This window comes from Crocodylus porosus, unplaced genomic scaffold, assembly GCF_001723895.1.
Source record: "Crocodylus porosus isolate Cpor-Errol unplaced genomic scaffold, CroPor_comp1, whole genome shotgun sequence".
In the NCBI taxonomy this organism is placed as follows: Eukaryota; Metazoa; Chordata; order Crocodylia; family Crocodylidae; genus Crocodylus; species Crocodylus porosus.
Genome location: NW_017728906.1, coordinates 20898595 through 20904151, shown reverse-complemented (window position 1 = coordinate 20904151; position 5557 = coordinate 20898595).

The window sequence follows — 5557 nt, the reverse complement described above, 5'->3', positions numbered from 1 at the left end:
GAAAAAGATTAAAATACATGGCTCAAGACTGTTGTACAGACATGTTTTCTGGAAGTAATATGCTCCCCCTAACTTCTGCACCCTCCATATTGAAAATCTGGGCTTAGAGAGGGATTCAATTTTTTGGTATGACCAAAAATGCATTTTAAGGAGAAATACAAGGCACAGAGATTGTAAAGAACAGGAGTTACTCAGTCACACTCACATTATGAATTAGGCTAGCTTAAAACAATGTTGTAAAGATCTTTCCAACATTTGAAGTGAGTAAAATAAGGGGGGAAAATAATAAAGGACGAATGGAATATTCTTCAGAATAAGTTTAAGTGGTTTTACCAGGAGGCAGGTAAGTGCTGCAAACTACACCAAATGAAGAGAACAAAAGGTCTACATTAAATAAATACACACCCTGAAGCACCCCATGACCTACATGCAGACCTGAACACTAAGACCAAGAGAACCCCAAGACTCAGGCACAGATCCACAGGTTCTGCACCCCAATAATTCTTCACTGAACCAGAAGCCCCAAGATTTGGACAAAGACCAATAGCGCCACATTTGAAAAGTCAGATCCCAGCACCCCATGAACCAGACCCCAGTGGGTGCCAGACCAGTACAGGAATTTTGGGTCTGGTGAGGGCAAGGAGGCCCAGAACCTTAGGACTAAGCTAGTAGAGAGGTGACTTGCCCACTGCCAGCAGGTACCTGAGCCTTATTAACTTGGAGTATTGGTGGGGTGGGAGGGTTTCTGCTAGCAGGTACATGTCCCTGAAGCAGTTGTGGCAAGCTAGGACAGACAGGTGGATGCCCTTGGAAAGTTTGTGAGTAGAAGGGGCAAGGCCAGCCGTCTCAAGATTGCTAGGTAGAAACCTCTGGAAAGTTTAGGTCCAGAACAGGGACTCTGACTCATGGAGCTGTGCTCACTCTGGAGCAGGGTACACACCCAGATGGAGTGAGAGGGAGAGCCCAGCACCAGGACCTGCACCCACATGTACCCACCTACACCCTCACAGGCAGATCCTCACCCACCTGTAGACACTGAGACCTCACGGGCACCTTCAAACACTATGGCAATGCCCATCACGCCCTTCTCCAGTTCCCAAGCCTGGGCAGAGAACTAGGAAGTCATAGGGATTAGGGATCCTCTGGGGGATCAGGACACCTACAACAGGAAGGTGTTCAAGCAGATTGCAAAATAGATTAAAGGAAGGGGCCATGACAGGAACTGGGTGCAGTGCAGGCCAATAACAAAATGGATGAAGGTCAAATGCAGATGCACTTGCAATGCCAATCAGACCTCCAGTGGCAGAAGGTATACCATGCCCTCGTACAAGGAGTTGTCCTGCTTCCTTACAACTGATAGGATTGTTACCACTCTTCATATCTATGGTTCAATGTTCAATTGGTTTTATTAAATAAATTTATATTTTGGCAACTGAGAAAATGTACAATGAGGCATATCTTTTCTCTGTACTGCATTTCCCTACATCCATGTGTGTGCTTCTTACCAGCCATTCAGGGTTCTCAGCAATCCTGACCACACCTTGTGCAGCCTGAAGAACCTGGGGATTCATGAAGCCTGAAGAATCCTCACCCAGTGCTGGGGCTTGGCCACTTGGGGATTCCACCCACACAAAGCCTGAGGCCCTACTCCTCTGGAGAGCAGCATGCATCCTTGGTGTGTCATGCCTGATCAATGCACTATGTCTCCTCCAACCAAGACTTATGAAAGACCTCTCCCCTAGTCTTGCAGATGTGGTGGAGGATGCAGACAGCAGAAATGAGGCACAACAGGTACCCCTTGTCCACTTCGAAGTGTACACTCAGTAACCTCTTGCATGCCTTCAGTCATCCAAAGGTGCACTCCACCATCATGTGGCACCTGCTGAAGCAGTATTTTAAGTGTTCTTTCCTGAGGTTCATGTTGCCCATGTAGAGCTTCATGAGCTAGGGAAGAGGTTGGTACTGCTGAGGTTGATGTTGGGAACCTTGAGGGCATACAATCTGTTTTCCATCATCTGAGGAAGGATGAAGTTCCTGAAGACACTGACATTGTGGGCACTGCCCACACATTGCACAAAGGTGTGGTCGACGTGGCCCCAGTGATCAACAAAACCCTGCAGCATGACAAAGAAGAAGCCCTTGCCCTAGGGGTAGGCTGCAGATGGAGATGCGGGTGCCCCCCCGCAATTGGAGAAGCCCATCCAGTGGAAGCTGGTGGTGACCTCCTGAGGGTTCATGGGGTGGCTGAAGTGGTTGGTGAAGATGTACTGGATAACCAGGCACAGCTGCCAGACAGCCCCTCCAGCTGTGGAATTGCCCAAGATGAAGTGGTTGTCAATGGAACAGAGACTGTTGGGGGTGGTGAGTTTCCAAATAATGACAGAGACTTGCTTCTGTGGAGTCAGGGGTCAGGTGCTGTCAATGTCATGGAGTTCATTGTCAGGCATCACCTGGATGACAATGTAAATGAAAGTTGCCTGGCACATCCAGAAGTTCTGCAGCCATTACTTACTAACCCATGTGGCCAGAATGATCCACTCCCACCAGTTGCATCTGGTCATGTAAGTCCAGAACTGGTGGACTTGCATGAGGTAGTGCCAAAGGAAGTAGTTTGGAGCTGGTCTGGAGGTAGTGCCAAAGTACCCCAGAGACCATGGTGTCCAGGATGGCCCCATCTTCTTTGGCCATGTGAAAGTCACTAGCCAATTCCAAGACACTTGGTAGCCATAGGGGATAGTAAATGACCCTACGCAGAATGCCTGGCTGGTGGGGGATGAGCATGAAAGTGAATGGCAGCATGATCATCTGCTGAGCCATCTCCAGATGGGCATGTGTAATGTCCCACAGCCTCTGCTGAGAGTCGCACAGGGTGACAAGAAGGATGTGCCACAGCTTCTGGGTCTGTGGGTCTGGGCATGCATAGTAGGGCTTCATGGTGGGATGCAAGGTGGGGAAACTGATGTTCATGCAGTTAACGAGACTCACGCTGAGTCTCTTCTGGAAGCCTCTGGGCAGAGCAGGAGGGAAAGGCCACTGTGAAGTAGGGGCATGGTTCTACATGGAGGCCAACCAATCACGGGTGGCCAGGAATCTGAGCTGTGCTTGGCAGTCTCCAGCAGCCCAGGGAGCTCACTGGGTTCATTCAGATAGGTGCACCAAGACCCTCTATCTCCAAGCCATTGCCAGCCCAGACAATGAGTACCTCCCCCTTGCAACAGCAGCCTGCATGCTGCTCTATTGATCCATGTTTAAGCTGCTCAGCCTAAACCACTTAGATCAGTTCTTCTCCATGTTTTGTCAACACCTGTACTCACTCTCTGTCTTTGACTTCTCCCAAACTATCAGAAGATGAAGAGCTTGTTTTAGGTTTCATGTGGTTAGCAAAATTTTCATTGACTTCAAGTGAGGTGGTCTTTGTAAGATACTCTGTGCTCTTCATAAAGCAAATAAATAGGCAAAACTATAGAAGTGTATTTATCCCTCTAAATTAACTCAATTAGTATAACTTGCTAATTTTCTACATTTTATTTATTTATGAAGAATTTAACCTGTTTCCTCCACCTATGTGAACTATTACATTTTATACAAGCATAAAAGTATAAATTATATAAGCAAACTGCATTGTTTTGCCTTACTTCACTAGTGTAATGCTTAGGCCCTCTGCAATGAGAATCATTATTGTAACATGGGTGTTTGTTTCTGCAGGGAATAAAGCATCTAAGCAGGAGATATCTACACTAAAAAAGAATATAAAATAGAAAAAAATCTAATTTTATTTGACATCTTGATTGTGGCTTGTGGCTGCATATCTGTTGTTTTCTGATTGGAACTCCATCGGTGAAAACTGCTGTGGTTGGGAGAACAGGTTGTATATGACAGTTTGAGGTGTTCCTAAAATGTAGTAGCAAATAAATAGACTTTGAGGATCCTGACAGGTGCTTCCAGGAGATAACTGTAATTACTTCAGTCTCAAGGACTCTTAACGTATGAATGAAAAATTTGGTCATCCATAGGCATTGTGACAAATTGTCAGCTCTTTTGCACTACTCCCAGGGAACCCAGTGTTTAAAAACTGCCTAAAAGATTATGACTTAGTAGTATGCATGTGCATGTACATGGATGAGTTGGGGGAGGAAGGACTTAATATGTCATTCATAGTGTTTGGTAGGATGCTGTACATTTTGTTATCCTTACAAATCAGTCATGCCTAAATGGGAAAAAAAATAGCCTCTGTTAGGCAGCCAAACAAAATAACTTTAGTAAAAAACAGCTTGTGCCTCCTTCAGAATTGCTACCAAAATCAGCAGTCTAAAAGAACCCCAGTTTACCAAAACTGCTACAGTACTTAACCTACGGACATACTTACATTACAGCTGAATGCTAGTAGATTGCCAGAAATGTTTAGTCTGAGGGAGTCGCAACATGGTGCAGCCTGCTTTGTGCTGTCTAAGTGCATTTAGGGAAATGGGCGAGGTCTAAAAGCCCATGTATCCTTATTGAATTCCAGTCTACCTGAAGCTTACTTTACATACATGCTTGCACATGGCAGGCAAAATAGCTGGCATTCTGTGAATGCATTAAACCTGTGTGTTTCAATGCATAAGGCAATTCTTACCTATGTACTGGAAATCACTGACATGCACTGAAGCACAAAGGCCTAAATGCATAAAAAATTATGAGGAACTCTGAAGAATTGCATGCAAGAAGAATAAGCATGTGAGCTCCATCCATAAACCCATGAGACATGATACACATTCTCTTTTTCAATCCAGAGCCTGTCTCAAAAGTGATACAAATCAACCCCACTCCAGCAGCCATAAGAGTGCTTAGGCACTTAGATTCATTAGGTGTCTCCAGTTTGACCTGAAAAAATCCCTAGACATCTTAGCTTACACATCTCCACATGCTCAGAAGATACTCAAATTGGCCAACTAGGTGTCCATTTCCTACCTAAACACTCTTGAAATCCAGATCAATGCTGTGAGACACCTAAAGTCCAGCAAACAGTTCTTTCATTGTCTATGAAAGTTTATGCCCCTGTCCTTCCCTCCTTCACCTTCCTTACATGTCCACAGAAAATCTATTTGATACTGACAATATGCATATACTTTGTTACAAAACTTAGCTGCTAGAAAATAACTTGATGTCCACTCTTTTAGTGGGTTAGAGTATTCACCCATAATATGGAAGACCTAGGTTTTAGGCTGTCTTCAGCCTGAGAGCAGACAAACTCACTTAACTTCTTAGCACAAGGAGATAGGCTAGCATGAGTAAAGTGCAGACCTGCTTCCAGGTTGAAGCTGGCCTACCAGGCAACAACAAAAAGGGGATTAGAATGAGAGAAAATGAGAGAGCGCAATGCTGTAGTCAGGTACTTCCAGGTTTATTTGTTTTTAATCAATATAGGCATCTTTACATGAGTTCCAGGGGTGGCAGGGGTGCTTTAATTAGAGCAGTTCTGAGAGCTACTCTAATTATAGCTCTCACAGAGTCTCATATTCAGCATCTCTGCACTTCAAAATGGCAGCAGGAGCGCTTTAACTAAAGCTTTTAGAAT